We start from the raw sequence: 24977 nt of genomic DNA, 5'->3' as shown, positions 1-24977 counted from the left end.
GGCTCTGTGGCCCATCCCGTGCCCCCTGCCCTCGTGCATTGAACCTCGCTTGCCCACCGCTATTTCAGTACATACAGCTGGAGAGCTGTAAGGCAATCCCATTGTGCGCCACTCGGGAGCCATGACCAATATATATTGTCTGGTTAATAATACATGTGTGAGAATATCCAAGGGGCTTTTATATAATTCTAAATTAATAATAATCTTTGTTTGATTATTTTGTTTTCAAATAATGTAAAATGAGCGAGGAAAAGGTCAGTTTTTGAACATGGGGTGAGCTATTGTTACTAATTTGTAAATAAAGCCAGTTTATTATTTAGAATTATTTAATTTCTGTTTTGAGAGGGAGAGAAACCAAAAAACCTACAGTCAACTCATGGGTCTCCCAGTCGTGGCCGGCACGTTTATTGAACCAGCATTTGTAGCAACACAGCTTGCACTGCAATTCAGTGTGTTAGACCGCTGCGCCATTCAAGTGCTGTACAATGAGACCAGTCGGGAGTAGGCTACAGTAATACAGAGACAGAGTAGCGCCTTAGATCACAGATTATGCTTTTGAGTCCCAACTCCCCCTTGCACTGGTCTGGAGCAATGGAGTGACGCAGGGTACCGTACTAAACCACAAATGACCTCAAATCCCACAGCATAATCGCAAAATTTTAATGGAGCAACCACTGTATGTCAGCTTTGAAATTTCTAATCAAAATGTATTTGTCGCATGCTTACTTACGAAACCTTAACTAAGAAAATATTTGCTCAAAAATAATCAAACTAAAGTTTTAAAGTTACAGTGTACCGTGTCAATGTGCGGGGGTACAGGTTAGTCAATTGAATTGAGTTAATATGTACATGTAGGTAGGGGTAAAGTGACTGCATTGATAATATACAGCGACTGGAGTTACTGTACTGTATTGTGTACCCGGGCTCTACTCTTACCTTATTAACAAGGAGCACGTGTGATCATTGCAACAATTATCATCTGGGTAAAAAAAAAAATCTAGGCGCACTATTGCTCCTAAATAGAAAATCCAGGTCGCACACAAATATGTAGGCGCATATGCGTGTAAAATGGTCGCACTGTAGAGCCCTGTGTTTTGGAGTGTATTCTGTCCAGCGTCCACAAAAACAGTGCCTACCCATTGCAGGGAGCTGGAGAGACCGCGTGTATTGATCTGGTCCATGAGACGGAAGGTGTATGTGAAAGACTGATACTGTAAGCAGCAATGGACTTGGAGATGTCTGCATCATGTGGAAGAACCAGTCTGATGAGCGATATTGACAGGGGAGAAGGGCTTGGAGATTTACAGTGGCAGGTTGTTTTTCCTCCTCCTTATCTTCTGGGTTATTACGATGTGAAGACTGTTGGTATTTTCAGTAGATCACAAAACCCCCAATCAGAATCTCTCTTGGAAATGACATGGTGGAGTTGGATGGTTTTGTCCAGTGGAGCATTTGTTAGCGTTGAGGGGGATGTTTACTGGTAGTGGTATCATGCTGTGACTGCTGCAGCAGGCTACAAGTTCTATCTCATTGACTCTCCTATTTAATATAATTGATGTTTATAAATTCCCTAGGTACAGCATTACAGGGATTGCTGTATTAATTGCACACGTATGTCTTTTAAATAGGTAATTGCAAGCCATTTGCTGGAATATAAATGCACTCTGCTTGTGTTTAATGGAGTTTATTTATATGGAAGTACTACGGGCCCATTTCATTAATAAATACAGGCAATAAAATAGTTGCTTTCCCTTACTTGACCTCTCGCCACATTTGTTTGACTCCTCCCATTCAGTTCCATTCGTACGTGGCTGTCCATTTCAAGGTCATTTCACATTTCCTATTTCCATGTTTATAATGCATGTCATTATATTACTTTTTCTACCGAACCACAACCTTGCATTTTTGCAGCCAATTGAGTTTGTAGTGCAATCCGGAGGTTCCCATTCTTATCACAAACCTTCCCTCCCCCACTGCCGTTTGTCTGTCCCATGATGAATGACCTCTCTATGGATGCCGACACCGGTGGATTGGACATGGTCACTAAACCTCTTGGTCTGGAGTCCCCTCCCCATACTCAATGTTATCGACTTGCTCATAGCCCTTGCTCCCTATGTGGGTGGGTGAAATGATCTTCCACCGGGGCCCCCGTCCCTTCCTGCATTCAATATCCATTTTCTTCCAGATCATGTACAGTGCCTGTGGAGGTCTACACCCCCTTGAAGTTTTTCACCTTTTGTTCCATTACAAAGTGGGGTTGAAATAGATTGAACTGTTCTTTTTTTTGTCATTGATCTACACAATCCTCCATAATGTCTAATTAATACAAATTCTATCACAAAAAAAATTGTCGTTGCATAAGTATTCACCCCCTTTGTTTAGGTAAGCCTAAAATTAGTTGAGAAGTCAAATTTGGCTTAACAAATCACATAAGTTATATGATCTCTCCTCCATACATACAACATCAAGGTCCCACAGTCAGGTATTGAGTTTCAAGCACAGATTCAAGTACAAAGACCACAGAGCTTTCCGAAATCCTCATGGAGAAGTGCAGTGATTGTTACATGGGTAACTATAAAAAAATCTAATCAAATGTATTTATAAAGCCCTTCTTACATCAGCTGATATCTCAGTGCTGTACAGAAACTCAGCCAAAACCCCCAAAAAAGCAAGCAATGCAGGTGTAGAAGCACGGTGGCTAGGAAAAACTCCCTAGAAAGGCCAGAACCTAGGAAGGAACCTAGAGAGGAACCAGGCTATGAGGGGTGGCCAGTCCTCTTCTGGATGTGCCGGGTGGAGATCATAACAGAACATGGCCAAGATGTTCAAATGTTTATAGATGACCAGCAGGGTCAAATAATAATCACAGTGGTTGTCGAGGGTGCAACAGGTCAGCACCTCAGGAGTAAATGTCAGTTCGCTTTTCATAGCCGATCATTCAGAGTTTCTCTACCGCTCCTGCTGTCTCTATAGAGTTGAAAACAGCAGGTCTGGGACAGGTAGCGCGTCCGGTGAATAGGTCAGGGTTTCATAGCTGCAGGCAGAACAGTCGAAACTGGAGCAGCAGCATGGCCAGGTGGACTGGGGACAGCAAGGAGTCATCAGGCCAGGTAGTCCTGAGGCATGGTCCTAATGCCCTCAATCTCACACAAATCATCAAGGAACCCACCAGGTACAACCCTAAATCTGTAAACATGGGCACCCTAATTGACATTACCCTGACCAACATGCCCTCCAAATACACCTCTGCTGTCTTCAATCAGGATCTCAGTGATCACTGCCTCATTGCCTGTATCCGCTACAGGTCTGCGGTCAAATGACCACCCCTCATCACTGTCAAACGCTCCCTAAAACACTTCTGCGAGCAGGCCTTTCTAATCGACCTGGCCCGGGTATCCTGGAAGGATATTGACCTCATCCCATCAGTTGAGGATGCCTGGTCATTCTATAAAAGTAACTTCCTCACCATCTTAGACAAGCATGCTCTGTTCAAAAAAATTCAGAACTAAGAACAGATATAGCCCTTGGTTCACTCCAGACCTGACTGCCCTTGACCAGCACAAAAACATCCTGTGGCAGACTGCAATAGCATAGAATAGTCCCCACGATATGCAACTGTTCAGGGAAGTCAGGAACCAATACACGCAGTCAGTCAGGAAAGCAAAGGCCAGCTTTTTCAAGCAGAAATTTGCATCCTGTAACTCCAAAAAGTTCTGGGACACTGTAAAGTCCATGGAGAACAAGAGCACCTCCTCCCAGCTGCCCACTGCACTGAGGCTAGGTAACATGGTCACCACCGATAAATCCGTGATAATCGAAAACTTCAACAAGCATTTCTCAACGGCCTCCCCAGCTTCTCCTTTACCCGAATCCAGATAGCAGATGTTCTGAAAGAGCTGCAAAACCTGGACCCATACAAATCAGCTGGGCTTGACAATCTGGACCCTCTATTTCTGAAACTGTCCACCGCCATTGTCGCAACCCCTATTACCATCCTGTTCAACCTCTCCTTCGTATCATCTGAGATCCCCAAGGATTGGAAAGCTGCCGCAGTCATCCCCCTCTACAAAGGCGGAGACACCCTGGACTCAAACTGTTACAGACCTATATCCGCCCTGCCTATCTAAGGTCTTTGAAAGCTAAGTCAACAAACAGATCACTGACCATCTCAAATCCCACCATACCTTCTCCGCAGTGCAATCTGGTTTCCGAGCCGGTCACGGGTGCACCTCAGCCACGCTCAAGGTACTAAACGATATCATAAAAGACAGTACTGTGCAGCCGTCTTCATCGACCTGGCCATGGCTTTCGACTCTGTCAATCACCATATTCTTATCGGCAGACTCAGTAGCCTCGGTTTTTCTAATGACTGCCTTGCCTGGTTCACCAACTACTTTGCATACAGAGTTCAGTGTGTCAAATCGGAGAGCATGTTGTCCGGTCCTCTGGCAGTCTCTATGGGGGTACCACAGGGTTCAATTCTCGGGCCGACTCTTTTCTCTGTATATATCAATGATGTTGCTCTTGCTGCGGGCGATTCCCTGATCCACCTCTACGCAGACGACACCATTCTGTATACTTCTGGCCCTTCCTTGGACACTGTGCTATCTAACCTCCAAACGAGCTTCAATGCCATACAACACTCCTTCCGTGGCCTCCAACTGCTCTTAAACGCTTGTGAAACCAAGTGCATGCTTTTCAACCGTTCACTGCCTACACCCACACGCCCGACTAGCATCTCCACCCTGGATGGTTCTGACCTAGAATATGTGGACATCTATAAGTACCTAGGTGTCTGGCTAGACTGCAAACTCTCCTTCCAGACTCATATCAAACATCTCCAATCCAAAATCAAATCTAGAGTCGGCTTTCTATTTCGCAACAAAGCCTCCTTCACTCACGCCGCAAAACTTACCCTAGTAAAACTGACTATCCTACCGATCCTCGACTTTGGCGACGTCATCTACAAAATAGCTTCCAATACTCAGCAAACTAGATGCAGTTTATCACAGTGCCATCCGTTTTGTTACTAAAGCACCTTATACCACCCACCACTGCGACCTGTATGCTCTAGTCGGCTGGCCCTCGCTACATGTTCGTCGCCAGACCCACTGGCTCCAGGTCATCTACAAGTCCATGCTAGGTAAAGCTCCGCCTTATCTCAGTTCACTGGTCACGATGGCAACACCCACCCGTAGCACGCGCTCCAGCAGGTGTATCTCACTGATTATCCCTAAAGCCAAAACCTAATTTGGCCGCCTTTCCTTCCAGTTCTCTGCTGCCTGCGACTGGAACGAATTGCAAAAATATCTGAAGTTGGAGACTTTTATCTCTCTCACCAACTTAAACATCTATCTGAGCAGCTAACCGATCGCTGCAGCTGTACATAGTCCATTGGTATATAGCCCACCCAATTTACCTACCTCATCCCCATACTGTTTTTATTTTATTTACTTTTCTGCTCTTTTGCACACCAGTATCTCTACCTGCACATGTTCATCTGATCATTTATCACTCCAGTGTTAATCTGCTTAATTGTAATTATTCACTCCTTTGGCCTATTTATTGCCTACCTCCTTATGCCTTTTGCACACAATGTATATAGATTATTTTTTTCCTACTATGTTATTGACTTGTTTATTGTTTACTCCATGTGTAACTCTGTGTTGTTGTCTGTTCACACTGCTATGCTTTATCTTGGCCAGGTCGCAGTTGCAAATGAGAACTTGTTCTCAACTAGCTTACCTGGTTAAATAAAGTTGAAATAAATCAAATAAAAAATGCAGTTGTCCTTCTGAACTGAGCTGCATGACAAGAACTAAACTGCTTGGGGATGTCACCATGAAGCCATTGGTAATTTTAATGGCTTTGATTGGAGAACTGAGCATGGATCAACAATATTGTAGTGACTCCACATAACCTAAATGACAGAGTGAAAAGAAGAATACAAATATACAGAATGCAAAGGAATGTACTTTTTCGCCTAAATGCGAAGCCTTATATTTAGGGCAAATCCAACACATCACTGAGTAACTGCCTCCTTATTTTCAAGCATGGTGGTGGCTGCATCATGGTCTGGGTATGCTTGACATCGGCAAAACTGGAGTTTTTTTAGGATGAAAAACAGGATGGAGCTAAACACAGGCAAAATCCTAGAGTTAAACCTGCACCAGACACTGGGAGAAGAATTCACCTTTCAGCAGGACAATAACCTAAAACACAAATCCAAATCTACCCTGGAGTTGCTTTCCAAGAAGACTGAATGTTCCTGAGCTGCCAAGTTACAGTTTTGACTTAAATCTGCTTGAAAATCTGACAAGACTTGAAAATTGCTTTCTAGCCATTATCCCCAACACCTTCACAGAGCCTGATGTCTTTTGAAAATAATAATGGGCAAATATTGCACAATACAGATGTGCAAAGCTGTTATTATACTTACCCAAGAAGGCTCACAGCTGTAATCGCAGCAAAAGGTGTTCCTAACATGTATTGACTTGGGGGTGGATACTTATTTAATCCAGGTATATTACTGTTTTCTTTTTCATTCATCTTTTTAAAAAATGTATAAAAAATGATCCACTTTGACATTTAGAGTATTTTGTGTATTGTTGACAATTACATCAATTTTAATCTCACTTTGTAACACAAAACGTTAAGAAATTCAAGGAGGGTGTAGCCTTTCTACATGCACTGTACACTGTGTACCTACTGCTGCTACCATGCTCCACCGGCACCCTCCTTCCATATCTGCCAGGTCAAGCCTGAGAGATGGGTTAAGCGCCCTCCTTACAGGCACCTGTATGACACAGGGAGAGAAGGATGAGGGCAGACTGATGAGACGAGGACAAGGAGGGCAGATGAGGAGGTGGAGGGAAAAGGAGATTACTTAGGGCAGAACAGGGGGTGAGGGAGGTGATAGATTCCATGTACTTTGTGATGGGCATTAGGATGGAGCAACCTGCGACCCCCCCACACACACACACACACACACAGCCTTGCTCTCTGTCAGCATATCTCTATCAATCTGTTCATCCTGTTGGTGGTTATTTTCAATCACCTTCTCCCGTGGCTATGCTAGACCTCTCATCCACTCCATTATTTATTCCCATCTTCTCTTCCTTTCTTTTTCTCCTTCCTTATCTCTACTCTCTCCAGATTTTTCAATATGCCTGTGATTGGTTCACTGATGCGGTGTGCTCTCCAATCTCATCCCTATTCATAGTCTTCTGAACACATCTCTTTCCCCTGCCCCCTTCCCTCTGCATCCCTCCAACAGTCTCTCCACTTTCAACTTCTTATGTCTTTAAGACGTTTTGTTTGGCTTTATAGTCACTTTTACTTATTCGATTGACATCCCTCCAGTAGCTCGTTGGCATCACAAGCAAAAGGCTTTGTAAGCCTTTTACACGTTCACTCTCCATAATTACTGCTGAAACAAGCAGCTCGGAAGTTATGCTGCCTACTGACAATCTCCCAGCCTTTATCACCCACTGCTAAGGCTTTCTCTAACTGTGTGGCTGCCATGATTACCTTGCAGATCAGAGTATGTAAGTGAGGTACAGTATGTAAGCAGGGTTTTTCACACTTCTTCTCAAGGAAATCACTTCCAAAATGCCACCATACCTAAGGTCCCCCAAATAACAGGGTTTCAATTGCAGAAAGCTCAAAACTGCCAAGCCACCATCTGGGTTTCCATGGAGATTCTCCACTCTCTGTGCTCTAAGTAGAGAACTTCAATTCCATTACTCTCAGATTGCCCTGTCAAGCACACTTTTGCAGAGGTTTTGTTCGGTCTTTCACTCCTGGCCTCCTTCAGCGCATGGGGCTATAGAACATGGGATCAAGCTGTCAAGAATTGGCCATTGGGCAGAGCAGGTAGACGGGGGACACTTTCCCTAAGGTTAGTTGATTCCCTGTAATGATCGCCAGCCTTTCTGTCTGAGAAATGTCTCTTGTGCTTGTTCCATAGAATGGGTATTCGCATTTATTTACTGTATGTGAGAAGCGCCACATTCTTTCGTTGCAGCCGTACCCAGAACTGCATCCCAAGGGATTAAGGGAAAAAACAGGCAAAGTTGTTTAGCTTAGACCAGCGAAACAATTAGCCACAGCCATTCCTCAGTCTATATGGCTTTGTGGCCACTGTCTGTGCTTCAGTGTATAGTGAAATAGCTGTTCTAGATCGGTCGGTGAGCATGTATGTGTGGGTGCCTGCATTCAACTGTTGAATGGGTGGAACTCATTGAACAACTAAAAATAAAAGAGGATGGAACTGCTGGTGGAGAACGCCCAACAACAGCATGTGGAAACAGGTGTCACTACCTGCTTGCAGGCACCTGCCCTGGGGTGGAGGAGACCAACCAGTTCTCAGAAAAACTAGCTAAATGATGACACCAACACAACGATGTGTGTGACTCTGAGTTCCCTCCTCTCAATGTTTTGCCCTTCCCAGTGTCTCTTAGAGAAGAGGTTGAGAAATCGATAACACTTGTCTACTGCGGATGCAGGACCCTTCACACCTCCATCTCAAAACATTTCCACCAACCCTGGCAACAATGCAGTGGTGAACGGTGTAGAGATTGGATCGGGAGAACTAACAGTGGCATTTCAACCAGGCAATGAATGTTTTGAGAGTTTAAGTGGTTCTGCTACAAATCTCTGAAATTTTTCCTCCATTTCCAGTCAAATGTTTGAATGCACCTTTAACGTGTGGCGCGTAATGTGCATTCAGAATGCAGGTAGTGACACACTGTTCCAAAATGTGATTGTTATGCAACAGGGCAGTTAACCCATGCTGCCCTCAAACCAAGGTAGACTGCCTGCTAATTATCTGTTTCAACTTGTCAATTTCTAATTATTTTCTAAAAGCGTTTATTTTCTAACAACAGTTTGAATTCAGGTGTTTCACCTCATTATACGGGTGGGTCTAATACTGATTGGTTAAAGGCGTATTCCAGCCAGTGTCTATTCCACAAGTTACCATCGGTTAAATCTATGATGTTAAAATAGCTATTTACTCTGTTCCATCTGAGTGCGCAATCCATTGTCTCATCAGCCCAGGCATGGAAGTTATAAACTTGATCTTCACTATAAAAAGCATCTAGACATTATCTCACATTTTATTTTAGACTAACATTTATTTTTCAATAGTGGAGATTTGTATAAACCTTGCTGTGTCCCTGACATTTGCAACATTGTTACAATATTCAAATTCGATCTCCAACTGTCCCATAGTAATGAACGTGTCGGGAGTCGGGACGAGAGAGGCAGGCAGTGTTTCTCAGCCAGTCAAAATCATGAATCAACTGGCATCATTTTTATGGATATATACAAAGAAATGTCAATTGAAAAAAGGTAAGCCAAACGAAGTGCAGCTAGCTTGCAGTTATTGTGTTAGCTGTGTTGTTGGCTAGCTCCTCTGAACAACAGTGTCCTAACGAGAGAGCACATTTTCTATGCCAGGCAAAATCGTGTCTCATTAGCTCATTTGTTATGGGTGTATCCAAATAAATGTCACTAGAAAAAAGGTTAAACAATTGCAGCTACTGTTGTTATTCTGTCTGCACTGTTTGACGTGACTGTAAGTTAGCCGTGGTTGGCTAGCTGGCAAGCAGGACATAAGAACGTTGCCAGCCAGTACGGCAATGGAACATTTAGAACCAAAAACTGGGTCACGTCCATAGATACAGAACAAAAAGACTGAACGACTGGGTCGCATCTCTGGCAACCAAATCAATGAACGAAGGACCAGCCAGCTTGGGTAGCAACCCTAGATTTGTTTCAGGACTATATGTTTTGGAAGGATGAAATGATATGAATAAATTCATAAAAATGACATTTTTTTAATGAAAATGCGTCAATCATTATTTGAATATGTTGGTAACCCTTTGTATCAAAGTGACAATGCCCTCAAAGCCTGTGTTTGGAGGATATATTGGCACGGTTTTCCAGCCCTACACTTCATCTCTGGCCTAACAACATTAGTCATTATAGTTTCTGTATATCATGTTGTCGTTTCTGCTTGATAGCGGTCATGAGCAGATGGGCTCCCACAATTTTCAGTATGTTTTTAAAAATAGATAGATTTAGAGTTAGACAAACTTAGATTTTTTGGGATGGCCATATACAGGATGCTACCCTAAACAACATAACCTTCACTCCCAATTGAAACTCCAAACCTACAACCTGATTTTGGATGGAATTACTTGGAATGCTTCCTACATTCAAAGATTATTATTCCCAAACTATACATCAAATGCTCTGGCAAACAAGCAGAGACCTGAAAACCCCATCCAACCTGGAGCTGAGTGAGTAATGCTTAATTTGAAGCAATTTTTGTACTTTCAAAAGCCAAGAAGAAAAATACATTACAGTTATATATATATATATATATATTAATAAGGACTGAATGCTCAGGCTACCAAGCTTTGCTAGGACAAAGAGATACAGCTTAAATTAGCACTGACATGTGAAGCGAGAGGTGTCGAAGCCTTTGAGCCCAACAAATGTCAGGCTACCCCATCCAGATCCAGAGGCCTTGAAGCCCCCTCCTGCTGTTCAAAGACCATCCACTGGCATTTTCTACAAGAAATCTGCCTCCAGAAATAAAATCTTCTCCCAAGTGGGTGACACCTACTCCCATTGCCTGCTGCACTGCTGCTTGGATTCCACCTGGCGATCTGTTCACCGTCTGCCCTGGCCTGTCTCTCTCCCAGGCTTTCGCTCGCCTCCAGCACACATGCACTGTTGGCGAGTGACGCTGAACTTACAATAGCTAGCCCCAAGTTGTTATATTTTTTTATTGTGCATATTGATCTTTTCCTTATGACTCCTTCATGCTTTGTTAACTGCGAACTTTCTTTTCCCAACTGTGGAACAGACTGTTTGTTCCGACACTCAGGACTCTCTATTGGTTACACAGACTATCAGATTATTACCAATCCCACAAGGTTTGACTCCAAACACCCAGAAAAGGCTTCTCTTGATGTTATCCTCACAAATAATCCTGATAGGTTTCAGTCTGGTGTGTTCTGTAATGACCTTAGTGATCACTGTTTTACAGCCTGCGTTCATAATGGCTGCTCAGTGAAACGACCTGTCCTGATTTGTCATAGACACTTGCTAAAAAAAAAAAAAAAATGAGCAAGCGTTCCTTGATGAATTAGCCTCTGTAAAATGTTATAGAATCAGCTTGATCCCCTCTGTCGAAGATGCTTGATATTTTCAGTGGTATTGTTAACAAACACGCCCACATAATGAAAATGAGAATTAAAAACAGGTTCAGCTCCTGGTTTGACCGTGATATTTCAGTTACTCCATCTCAAGAATTGCATTTGGCGACAGGCTCAGCAAACACATACTCAGGCTGACTGGCTCTCGTTCAGGCACATGAGAAATAAGTGCACTCTGACTATCTGGAAGTCCAAAGTTAGTTACTTTAAGGAGCAGTTCTCTCTCTGTGGGTCTAACCCCAAGAAGTTCAGGAAAATGATTAAAGACCTGGAGAATAAAACCTCCCCCTCACAGCTGCCCATGTCCCTTAATGTTGATCATGCGGTTGTTACTGACAAGAAGCACATGGCTGAGCTCTTTAATTACCACTTCATTAAGTCAGGATTCCTATTTGACTCAGCCATGCCTCCTTGCCTGTCCAACATTTCCTCATCTCCCACCCCTTCTAATGCAACTATCCCGATGCTTCTTCTATTTTTTTTTCTCCTGCCCCGCTACAAAGTTTCTCCCTGCAGGCAGTCACTGAGTCCGAGGTGCTAGAGGAGCCCCTGAAACTTGACCCCAAAAAAACATCTGGGTCAGATGGTTTAGACCCTTTCTTCTTTAAGGTTGCTTCCCCTATCATCGCCAAGCCTTTCTCCGACCTTTTTAACCTCGCTCTTCTTTCTGGGGAGTTTCCCATTGCTTGGAAGGCAGCCACGGTTCATCCTATATTTAAAGGGGGAGATCAAGCTGATCCTAACTGTTATAGGCCTATTTATATTCTGCCCTGTTTATCAAAAGTTTTGGAAAAACTTGTAAATAATCAACTGACTGGCTTTCTTGAGGTCTATAGTATTCTCTCTGGTATGCAATCTGGTTTCCGCTCAGGTTATGGATGTGTCACTGCAACCTTAAAGGTCCTCCAATGATGTCACCATTCTAAGCAATGTTGTGCTGCTTTTTTTGTTGACTTGGACAAAGCTTTTGATACGGTAGACCATTCCATTCTTGTGGGACGGCTAAGGAATATTGGTGTCTCTTTTGGCCTGGTTTGCTAACTACCTCTCTCAAAAAGTGCAGTGTTTGAAGTCAGAAAATCTGCTGTCTCAGCCACAGCCTTTCACCAAGGGAGTACCCCCAAGGCTCAACCCTAGGCCCCACGCTCTTCTCAATTTACATCAACAAGATAGCTCAGGCAGTAGGAAGCTCTCTCATCCATTTATATGCAGATGATACAGTCTTATACTCAGCTGGCCCCTCCCTGGGTTAAATGCTCTCCAACAAAGCTTTCTTAGTGTCCAAGAAGCTTTCTCTACCCTTAACCTTGTTCTGAATACCACCAAAACAAAGGACATGTGGTTTGGTAAGAAGAGTGTCCCTCTCCCCACAGGTGTGATTACTACCTCTGGTGGTTTAGAGCTTGAGGTAGTCACCTGATACAAGTACTTGGGAGTATGGCTAGATGGTACACTGTCCTTCTGTCAGCACATATCAAAGCTGCAGGCTAAAGTTAAATCTAGACTTGGTTCCTCTATCGTAATCGTTCCTCCTTCACCCCAGCTGCCAAACTAACCCTGATCCAGATGACCATCCTACCCATGCTAGATTATGGAGATGTAATTTATAGATCAGCAGGTAAGGGTGCTCTCGAGCATTTTACGGTAAGGTCTACACTTGTTGTATTCGGCGCATGTGACAAAGTTTGATTTGATTTACTGTTTTATTTACATGTTTTTAAGTACTGATACCAAATCATGCATTCAGATTCTTGCATTCTTGCACACTTTTTGAAGGTTGTACTGATTATGATGAGCTAATTGCCAGCTATGTGTGACGCCATCTTTGTTGACATCATACAATGCATTCTGGTTGTCATGTAAACGTCTGTCAGAATAAAGATGTTATAACAAAATGAGGTGAAGGGATAGTTCACTCGTCTTTCGCGTAAACTTCCGTAAGGGAATAAGTGGACACACACACTTCAACATGCATACTGAAAACAGACCCAACTCATCTTGCCACCTCTTATCCTTGGTTGACGTGAAAAAACAAACATGAGGACGTGTACAAACTACCCATTGTCAGATTACTTTGGACTTTTAGAAAGTGTTTTTTTACTCAATTATTTTGATCACTGGTGAGCTCACCCGTGTTGTGAGAAATTTAAACCTCTCTGGTACCAGTGCCGTCCCACCTCGAAAACAGCAAGTGAAATTGCAGGGCGCCAAATTCAAAACTACAGAAATCCCATAATTAAAATTCCTCAAACATACAAGTATTATACAGCTTTTAGAGAGAAACTTCTTGTAAATCCAACCACAGCTGGAAAAATACAAGTTTTATACATAGGATTAAAGAAAAATGCCTTAATCCAGCCGCTGTGTCAGATTTCAAAAAGGCTTTACGGCAAAAGCACACCACACGATTATGTTAGGTCAGCGCCTAGCCACAGACAACCATACAGCCATTTTCCAACCAAGGAGAGGTGCACACAAGTCAGAAATAGCGTTAAAATTAATCACTTACCTTTGACCTTCATCTGGTGGCACTCCCAGGTCTCCATATTAGACAATAAATGTTTGTTTTTTGTTCGATAATGTCCCTCTTCATGTCCAAAAACCTCAGTTTTGTTGGTGCGTTTAGTTCAGTAATAAAAAGGCACAATGCGTGCTCTCAACATCCAGACGAAAAGTCAAAAAAGTACAATAAAAGTTCCTAGAAACATGTCAAACGATGTTTAAAATCAATCCTCAGGTTGTTTTTGTCATAAATAATCAATATTTCAACCAGACAAAACCGTCAATAGAAAAGGAGAAACAAGAAAGGCGCGCTCCCGATCAGGCACTGGACTCATGTCTGGAAATTTCCACTGTCCACTCATTGAAAGTGCTGTATCTCTCTCATTTTTCAGAGTAAAAGCCTGAAGCAATGCCTAAAGATTGGCCACATGTAGAAGAAGCCATAGAGATCGTGAACTGGGTCATAAGTCTTTGTATGGTGGATAGGCTTTTAATGGAAAAACAGCCTTTCAAAATAATAGTACTTCCTGGGCGGATTTTCCTCAAGTTTTCATCTGCCATGTCAGTTCTGTTATACTCAGACTTTATTTTAACAGTTTTGGAAACTTTAGGTTTTCTATCCAAATCGACTAATTATATGCGTATCCTAGCTTCTGGGCCTGAGTAGCAGGCAGTTTAATTTGGGCACGCTTTTCATCCAAAATTCCGAATGCTGCCCCCTACCCTAGTGAAGTTAAATAGTAATTGCTATTAACTAAATCATATTATGGTTTCTGTCAGGCGAGAGTTCGCTAAATATAACCACTTGTGTTAGGTCACTCTTTCCTCATCGCTAGGACTAATGTAGCCTACATTTTTATGGTTTGGATGAGAATGTGTTATGTTGTCACTACTTCTGTGAATGTCTGAACATGGCATCCCAAAATAAACTGCTTACATTGAGGACATAACATTGTAAAGACTGTTTGTGCGAAATGTTTCTGTGAAGAAAGTGTGGCCAGCTCAAACCCTGACAGTTGCATCAATCGTAACTAGACGTTCTAAAAAAGTGTTCTAATCACACCGGTTTGAGTGTATGCTGCGGAGATCACTGTAGAATGATCATACCTGTGTGTTGTATGTATCAAAGGGTTATAACTGGAACTTTGAAACGCACACAAGATAAATTTTTTTACTGTAAGATTGGACTGTGCCTGTATTCTATAGGTTCCCAGAGGTCAGTGGGATGAAACGCACCGTTTCACCCTCTCCCCTCACTCTTTCTCTCGTGTCATTTTCTTTCTCTCCTGGTGTGTTCCTCTCCTCTTTTTTAAAATGGTAATGCTGCGGGAACATGTTGGAGCACCCTGGCCGAGAGTTGACTCTCTTCCTAAAAGCTTTCCTTTATGGGCGCTCACGCAGGGTTTCCAAGGCATCGGCCGCCATTTGCCGAGAATCTGGTCTCTGCTAAATCATTCAAGAGATGGCTCCAGCTTTTCACCACAACACCCAGGGTCTATGATTATTGTTATTGCGGTAATGAAGTGAAGGCTGAATGAAAAACATGTGCACGGTGTTGTCCTCTCTGTGCACTCACCCCCATTTAGGAGAATCCAGATAAGCCATGAGTCTTATTCAGCTGATGCCTATGCAGCTTTCTGCTGGTATTGCCTTGACTAATGCCCAAACCATGACGAATGAAGCTGATGCAATTTTCTGTGGAGTAATATAAACCGCTTGAATCCTTGGATGACTCTTCCTTGAGGGTTGCGGATGGACTTTGCCAATAACCAACCATTTTGAGCTCTATCAAGTCTGGTCCCCTGAGGTAATTGGGTGGTGGCTTAAAATTTGCACACAAACAAAAAAAACAGATTGGAGGGAATAACTCATTTGCATGTAAATACACTCACATGTCTTATACACCCACACACCATCTAAAAAATCCTAAGAGAAGCGAAGAATAATTCCAGCATTAGAAGAAAACAATCACAGACTAATGTAGAGGGAGGACAGCTTTTGAGGCCTGTTCTATTTGTGATTCATGCCCGTTGAGTGTTTCATTCTCTATTAACCACACACAGACACACACAGACACACACACACACAGACACACACACACACACAGACAGATGAGGCAATGGCCATTGGCGCTGTTGGCGAGAGTACAGTTGAAACTGCTGGCTGTCTGGACCATGCACTGTCAGTGACCCTAATTGATATCCTGTAGACTTTTTCTTCAGATAACACTGGTCTGAATTCCCAGACCTTTCCAGGCCTCAGATCTTGGGAAAAATGCTCTGAGTAAACATTTCACCCTGTGGTTGTTTTCACTGGGTGATGAGCGAGTGAGTGTGTGTGTGTGCCGGAATCCTGCTGGTGGTGCGTGCGTCAATTGATTGCCCTGTGTGGACTTCGTGTGTACGCATGCGTGTATGTGTGTATGCTGTCTTGGATTCTACCAAATATCTTGAGTAACAAGCAAATGCAATGTGTTTAAAGACCAGGCCCTGAAATATTCCTCCACTCCATGAACTGTTTAAAAGGCAGCCAAACACTTCAAAAGATATCCACTTCGCATGTCAGCCCCAGGTTGGCAGCTCTCTGAAATGATCTCCTCTTGTTCTAACCCTCTCATTACCCTCTTAAAAACCTCTTCAGCACGAGAGCCTTGCGTGTATCACTAATTTCAGCCATTTTTCAATAATTCATTCGAAGGGTTAAGCAGCACTACTGCCGAATATTAATTTATATGTATTTATTTTCCGTTGGGGCAGTCCATGGGGACGCAGGCTGGTTTGTCATGAAAGGGGCTCTACGTGACGGCTGATTTGTGCCACATATGCTGTTAAACCTCTGCCTGCTCTCCCATGGCGACGCGGCTCCTGCGACGGTGTGTCACCACTACTGTATTTAAACACCACTCCCCTGCGGGCTTCCCGCACGGCACCATGCCTGAGCTTTTCCCCCCTCCCTCTCTCCATCTCTTTTTTATATTCAACAGTCATTATGGGTGCATAAATAAGTAATGCAGGATCAATCAGAAAGAACTTGGCCTGGAGGGAAGCTCAGGGACTGTATAATGGAGTTCTTTGAATAAGGGGCCTTTGTTTTTTTGGGGGCCTCATCAGAAAAGGGCCCCGCTTGTCCCACAATGGATCAGGCTCTTAATTGAACGCCTCCTAATGCAAATTGGTCATAATTTATGGATGGTTTGTGAAGGGACTGACAGAAATCATTTTCTACTGTAAATTGTGCTCGCAGTCTGACTCCAGAATTCAAGAGGCTGTGTTTATCTGACTCATTCACTGCTGCTCTCTGTCGCTCCCTCAGCAACTGTTTTCTTCTCTCCGACTCACTCCTCCAGCCCTTTTCTCTTTATCTCTCTCTTGTTTCCTTTCTCTTCTCTCTCAATCCTCACCTTGGCAGCTGCCCGTTCCCAGCCTCTAAAGTGCTAATTGACTTTTCATTGGTGTGCGCTGTAATTGAGTTTTAATCACCGTTTTACATTAAGTTTTGATAATCAAAGCAGCCATGTCAGCCAAGAGAAGGGGCTCTTCACCACGCTGTCATTCACATAATTTGATGCTTAACATTGACGTTTGATTGCATGTTCAACATTAGCGCCTGGTTCTTGAGCGAGCCAAAACACCTGCAGACACTGTTTTTACAGGACCAGCTGAAATAATAGGATCCAGCTGAATCCACCAAGAGTTGATTGATATTTATCTGAGATAGGGATAACTTTGTAACAGTCATTGGTCCTTGCTCATGGCTGTGGGCTAGGCAATGAAAGCTTCATATAAGCCAATTCGATTCAAAATTAGAACAAGTTAAATTGCAACCACCAAGGGAAGGGAACAACCATCAACAACAAAAAAATGTGTGGACTCTCCGATACAGAAGAACATTGTCCTACATATAGAGTGGTTTTCAGCTCCTGTGGGATACGTTTGGATAGAGCCAAAGACGAGACCAACTTGCAGAGTCAAAAGATTCTGCCTCTGAACAGTCAACTGGCATGTAGATGCATGTGTGCCTGGCTAGAATGGAAAATGGGTCCAATCCCTCGACATCTCCCAGCTTTGAAACCTGAACTCTACAGTCTCTTCTGAGATTATACTGCAAGCACCACAGGAGGCATGGATTAGGATGCATGAGCCTCTCTCTCTGTCTCTCTCCTTCTCTACCCCTCTCTTGTTCTCTCCCTTTCTCCCTCCCTGTTGGCTGAAAGATTGAGTGACGTTTAGCAAGTCTGCAGCCATTGGGAAGGCTTTCGGGGTGGGCCCTCTCTTTTTAGCATGTCCATGACACTCTCCAAACAAATTGTAACACAGAGATGAAACGCGAGCTGGCAGCCTGTGTGTAACCCATTCAACTCCTCAGAGCTTCGACAGTTTTTTTCCTTCCTTATGAAACTCATTCCCTGTCTTTTCATATTCTCCCTGTGACATTTAGTTTAGAATATTAAAACATTGTTTTCAGTGTGTGGGAATTGCTGCACTCCCTCTGTTGGGAGGGTTGGGAACATACTCCTGAGTCATTGCTTTGACAGGCTTCAAAGTTTGTAAAAAATGAATAAATAAAAAAAGGTTGTCCCCACCCAAGCATTAACCATCATGACGGCTAAATTGCCCCAGATCATTACTATGAGTCAGTCAGTCTTTTCAACTCTGCTAAGGAATGGTCCATTTTTCAATCTTTTTGGTGCCTGTTTGATTAATTTGGTGGGAATTTAGAGAGGCAATTATTATTTCAAGTAATTTTTTTGCATTGCTTAATTATTTAAAGAGCACCCCAAGCCACTCTTTTTTGATACTGTATCACTAGACATTACTCAGGAAAAGTAGAGCTATTTCAAAGCAATGTCAAGGACAGAACCAGGAAATGAACGCAAATAGCCTACATATCCATGGACTGTGTGGTATTTTGTCATGTATCCTCCGTGACATTGCGAGTTTGGCTAGTTCATTCGCTGCATGTCAGCCCTTCGTGTTCCCCATCCATTAACGATGCTCCCTTTATCTTTGCCCCTGCCCTTCTGACGGTATGAAACCAGCCCGGTAACGAGGCCTGCCATTTAAAAGGCTGCTGCCGGCTGCATTCTTCAAGTGTCGCCTCTCATTACAAACCACTCTGATATTTGTTTCTTCTCTCCTCCTACCTTCTTCCATGGTCTGTTTTAAGCACGGCCTGGTCTGCAGGACACCTTATCAGAACCTCCACTTTTAAGTTCAATGCAACAGGACATGTTTTGGTAAGGAGAGAACATTGTACATCAGAAAGGGAAGGACTTATAAAAGTGCTACTGCTGTCCATTCTTACATTCTTTCCCCTTTTCCCCACTTTTTTGGGGCTAGATCTATCTTTTTTCCACACAATTGCACAGATTGTAATCTCATTCTGGTAAAAAGCCTAACTTGAAATGAAGCCATACATCAGAGTAAACAGCGGAACGGAGAGGGAGAAAGGGAGCGCTGAAAGAGCGAGGCGGAGGGAAAGGCGAGGATGGGGAGCATGAATTGCCGAGGGAAAGGTAAATAAACACTGACATCAATCAGTTCACAGAAGTCAATCTAACTCGCCGCCATCCCCATTCTCCTCACAAGGATGTGACATTTAAGAGAGCGATGTCCTGTTTTTAAAGGCCTAATTAAACATTCCACGTTGTACCAAGAGACTGAGGCACCTAGCCTGCAAGTCCTTCCCCTGTAGTTGTCCATTTCCCCTAAAAAAAAGCATACGGGCAACTTCCTGAAAGTACTAACCTCAACTGGCATTCCCTGAATGGCATTAGAAGGGCGATTCTGGTGCCCTCTAGCTGTTTGTGTGTGAAGACCCTTAGCGTGTTTGGCAGTGCCCTCCCGTGTACCCCATTGTGGCCAGTCTATTTTCCAGCAGCGTCAAGCAGTAGTAACTATGGTGACTGTGCTCTGAACAGCTAGAGGTTTCAGAGCCCCCAGGGAGTACCACTGAGCGATCTGAATCTGGGCGCCTAGCAGCCCTTGTTACCTTGCAAGGATGTTTTTAAAGGGTTATAGAGATGTAAGAAAAAGCATCTACTGACGTCAATAGAAAATACATTTTCATCTCATATTTACTAGTCTGGAAAAAGAATACTGTCTGCATATTTGCTAGTCCAGAACACTGTCTGCACTGACTAAAGTGCACAATACAGGGAAAATTAGCGGTGTGGTAACATGTTAATCCTTCTGTGCTATGCTAATTGTCTGCCTGTGTTGTCAGAAGTCAGAGTGTATACATATCTAACCTGCTCACTACCCAAGTGACACTATAATTATACATACAATGAGATCACCAATAGGTTAAACAAAATGAACATTTCAGATGCTCTACTCTCTCCCAACTCTCCTTATATCCCTTAGGCATGAATTTTGCAATAACACAGGAGGGATATGGGAAGCTTTAGCCTGAGAGGTCACTCACGCAGGGTTTGAATTCTGTGCCCGCAACAAAGCCATATTCCCTGTCCTCAGGGCTTGATTCAAAATGCTCTGCTTGGGTTATATGGAACAAATAGGTGCCCTCCCTGTGACTGCATGTGCTGTTTTCTGCCTCGACTAGCACCTGTCTGCTTATCAGTGGGGCAGGCAGGTATTGAGCTTCTGCAGATGACAGAATTGCCGGGTTCCATCTCTGAGCCTTGAACAAAAGAATGAGACTGGTAGGGAGGTTGAAAAGATGGATGTCACACAGAGGCTGAAAGTAGGACAGCTCTCAGAAGGACAGCGGAGTGACAGCGCCAGGGCAGGGATGATACCAAATGCCAGACGGTTCTTTCTTAATTCGTGGGGAATACTGACCTGAGCACACCTGCAGACATGTTTATTCATCGGTCTCCTGCGCTCTGGGGTGTTGCGTCTGCCATGTTTTTTTGTTTTGATAAAGAAGTGTTTCTGATGTGGTGCACCTTGAGTAAAAATCTCATCCCTCAAGTTCAGCTGTGCATCCACTTCTAATACAACCTTTCCTCTTGATGGGGTAGCCTAGTGGTTAGAGTGTTGAACTAGTAATCGAAAGGTTGCAAGTTCAAATCCCCGAGCTGACAAGGTACAAATCTGTCGTTCTGCCCCTGAACAGGCAGTTAACCCACTGTTCCTAGGCCGTCATTGAAAATAAGAATTTGTTCTTAACTGACTTGCCTAGTTAAATAAAGGTCAAATTAAAAAAATTAGCAGATCCTGAAATCATTGTTTTCATAGCTAGAACTGTGGATGAACTCCTATATATAGTGTTTCTGTCTGCTCAGGTCTCTGGACAGTCTCTAGTGATCAATTCCTCAGCCCATCTGTTGGCCAAGCTTACTCACAAGGCAGCGCAGTTGGGAGACGGACCCTCACGGCAGGAGTCTTCATTAAACCAATCCCACCCTCCACCTCATCCTCCCACACTCCCCGGGCCTGGCCAAAGTTAATGAGAAGATGCGAGCCCCTTGAAACCCTCCCCCTCATCCCCAGCCCCTTATCACCGCCACTGCTTTTCTCTCTTGACTGCTTGACTCATGGCTGTAAGGCTAGTGGCTGGTTAGCCACCTCCCAGCCTTCTTTAGTTTCACCTCGTTCCTGCTGTTTACTCTGAAGGAGTGGTAACTGGCTGCAGGGGCTTGTATGGGGAGAGAACAGTGTGGATCAGTTGTTTTCACCTAGAGAAATGGATTTGCAGTGATGGATTGCATCAGTTGAGCCCTACAGGACGCTGCCTGTAGCTGAATCATAGCTTTTAAACAAATTACGTGGGCATAGCGGAGCCGTTGTGCTCCATGCCCAAACTCAAGACCTGGCTCGTCGAGTGCACTGCCAGGGCATGCATGCCAATTACCCCTGCTGACTTGCCAAGAACAATGAAAGAGAGAGAGAAAAAAATAGAGGTATTTTCTCACTTGCTGAGACGAACACATTTCTAAAGCACCATTTCTATTCACTACATGAGTCAAAAGAAACAGTCACGCAATGTAATGACATTTCAAATGACCATGTTTTTTCAAGGTAGGTTATGGACTGCACCCATAGGCCAAGCCACATGTGAAAGAAACAAAGCCTAACTGCATAAGGCTGGCAGTGTATGGTCTGTGTTATCCGGGATTGTTGGGATGTCACTACCCCCCCCATTGAAGTGAAAATGGTTTAGGGTAGGGGTTACAGTTAGGATTAGGGTAAGGACATCCCAAATATCCAAAATGGCACTGACCAGCAGTTTACTCTCAGAGTTGGAGATGAGACTTTCCTCTTTTGTGGCTGGTAGGGTTTTCTTTACCTCACTCTGCATAGCAGGATTCACTGTAGTGTGTGATCACACCATATTACCCTCTATCTGCCGCTGAGTATTTGGATCAGGATTCACTTGCAATTGTGGCAGTCTATTTGGGGAGGGTGACATTTCTGTGTATAGTGTGGCGGTGGTTAAAAGTGGCAGAGTTATTGGCCGATGTTGGGGGGAATGTTCCTTATAGTCGGGGTGATACTAAGGGATGAATAGGTCTCTATTACAATGACCCCTCATCACAACCCCTGGGCGGTGTAGGCCTGTCTTCATATAGATTGTAGGGACTGCCATAGGAATACATAGAGAGCACAGGATCTGAGTAATCATTTGTTGTTTGTATTGTCTCATCTTTTACTGGACCCAGAAAAATGCATACACTCTGTCTTAAGGGAGGTTGAGTGGCAGTAAATAACAAGGGTAAACTCCTTTGATAGCCCTGCCAACCCCTCCCCAACCCGAGCAGGGAGGTTGAGTGGCAGTACATAACAAGGGTAAACTACTTTGATAGCCCCACCAACCCCTCCCCAACCCGAGCAGGGAGGTTGAGGCAGGGCTGCACGACCCGAGCCCTTGCTTTTGGGTCTGGCGTGAATTAAGACGAATGGAGCCATCCGACTGTCAGATGATGAATTGCAGTCTGCGGGAGAGCCTCTCCTTTATGTAAAAGAGGTGCTCGCAGACATGACACTTTCATCAATCAGACGGGGCCCACTGTAATTTCATTACAACGGCAGAAAGAGGAGCCAGTGTGCCGATGCAGCAGACAGACTCCTTGACAGACCACTGTTTCCCTTTTGCTGTTTAGGGACTTAACCCTCTCTGGGACTATGGCTGTGACTGGGGATGAGACACTTTCAGTTTATTTGGAGGCAAAAGCTATTCATCCCACTATCTCAGTAAGGTTATACATTGTTGCAAAGTTAAAATGTCCACCCACAATTCAGTTGTATTGCTCCTACAGCAGTATCTCAGTCTCAATTAAAGTGACACTTGGGTTTCACATTCACACCTTCCACAAAGCCCAGTACAGCTCCCTGACAGTGGCCCCCCATGCTTAGTCAACCCATCACAGGCTCCGGAGATGAGTTTGGCACAGAGCGCTGCCCCAAATGGAATTCCTGTGCGTTCCGGATGCGTTACATTGGGACTATATTGAAATGGCAGCAGAGGAGGTGGAACGAGCCGTGAGTGAACAGCGAAACAAGGCTAGTGTAATCTCCAGGTGAGGGAGCACAAAATGTAGAGAGAGAGAGAGTGTGATTCCTCCCACCTAGTTTTCTCTCCCTCTACTACGCTTTCCAATTTCCTCTTTTTATACGGTTTCTCTCTCTCCCTACGTGGGGTCATTCAGTCGCGGCGGCGCTCACAGCTGGAGATGCAGCGGCGCTCACAGCTGGGGATGTGGAGCACTCCAGCTGTTTTGGCAGATAAGCCGCTGCCTGCCCGCCTGGCTTCCTGCCGCTCGTCAGTCGAACGGGACTCGCACTGTCACCGTTATTCATGCGGGACGGGCAGGTATCTACTGCGATGGGGCCCCCGTCGCCAACCATCGCCTAATCCCCTGTCCCAGAGAGAGATGGCGAGAGTCCAAATCAACAGAACAGCTCCTTCTGCTACACAGATAGTGACGGTAATGGAAATAATGAACTGAAAATAGAAAACCCTTGTCCACATGGCTGAAGATCCTATGCATCACAGCGATGGTATGTTCGAGGTAGCTTCTGAATGATAATAATTCAGTCATTTATTTGGACTTGCTCGTACAAGTGTTGCTGTAAACTGTCAAACCAAAAGCTTGTTGCCGAAAAGCCTGTTGCCAAAACTTTTCCAAAAGTTTGGCGCTGAGAAAGGATGATGCTGAAACACTGTAGTTCTATAATTTTCAAATTCTGTCCTATTGTTTATTTTTTTTCCTTGTATGTTTTTATAAAGATTCAGTATCCAATAGACCAGAAAGTGGCTTGCAATTTCACACTGTCATAATATGGAATGTTGACATTCACCCCATAAATGAATGATGTGTTGCAATCAAAGGGACATATGAGTACTCAAACAGTGTGCGCCGCATTCAGACATTGTCTCTCACACCCCCTTGTGTATGGAGCCTTTCAGCTCCATTTATTACAGTTAATTGATTTGTTATTCCACTAATTATTGCGATATATCTCATTGTCACCCATGATGATTTTATCAACTCTGAAAGGAGTGACAGCTGACAGTACTGAGACGTACAGTCCCATAGGCGCTCGCAGCCCAACGTCCCTGACATACCCTGATGTGAATGGAGAATCAGGGTTAGCAGCTCCATCCAACTGGAAGGTGGCGAGTTTACAGCCGAGGGCAGAGGCCTTAGATTATATTTCTGTATCTGGAGCCGGGAACTGATTGCCTGATGAAAGCCCATGCAAAAGGTCAATAAACAGCGGCCCAGTTATTGTGTGGCAGATTGGAAAGGAAATAGTTTTGCTGTGCTGGGAGGTGTGGTCTGTGTGTGCAGCCTTGTGCCTGGATCTTTCCGCTGTGGGTTTCTCTTGGCAGCGAGTCTTCCAGTTGACCTGTCAGTGTTAGTCAGTCTGTGGGACTGTGAAATGGCCCACCACGGGGCACACACGGGGCCCCACAACCTCTTTAGCTTTCTCCTGTTATTTTGTCTTTAGCTTGCTCCCTCTCTTGCACTCTTGTTTCTCTGTCCCCCTTTCTCTTCACGGGAGGTTTAGTGTTTCCTGTTGGGATCCCATTTGCCTGGCTTGAATACGAATCAGTCGAAAGAGAGAGACACATTTTTCATAAAGCGCTGGGAGCACGCCAAGAATCGGAACAAGCTATCTCAACAGACCATCTTGCTTTCAGTTTTTTTGGCTGTGTCTGCTGTTGAAGTATCAGGTACGGGGTGAGTTTGCCAAGTCGCTTTACTCTTTGTATGTGGGTTAGTTTGTGTTAGAGGAGTACAGTCCTGCTGCAAATATGTTCCTCCATGTGCAA

At 44.1% G+C, this 24977-nt stretch overlaps 1 protein-coding gene across 4 annotated transcripts in view; it reads left to right on the top strand.

The window, feature by feature from the left end:
- The window catches only part of LOC112229145 (semaphorin-6D), a 156787-nt gene that overhangs the window by 38566 nt on the left and 93244 nt on the right, over positions 1 to 24977 (top strand). Inside the window, exon 1 of one of the 4 annotated variants that reach the window (XM_024395024.2) lies at positions 24536 to 24885. The exons of the other annotated variants lie outside the window; for them this stretch is intronic. The gene's annotated coding sequence lies outside the window, so the exon portion shown is untranslated. Of the gene's footprint in view, positions 1 to 24535; positions 24886 to 24977 lie in introns of those variants that run through there. 4 annotated transcript variants of the gene reach the window in all.

The sequence above is a fragment of the Oncorhynchus tshawytscha genome, linkage group LG03, assembly GCF_018296145.1.
Source record: "Oncorhynchus tshawytscha isolate Ot180627B linkage group LG03, Otsh_v2.0, whole genome shotgun sequence".
NCBI lineage: Eukaryota > Metazoa > Chordata > Actinopteri > Salmoniformes > Salmonidae > Oncorhynchus > Oncorhynchus tshawytscha.
Note: the sequence above shows the minus strand (reverse complement) of the source record. Positions and strands in the feature narration are given on the sequence as shown.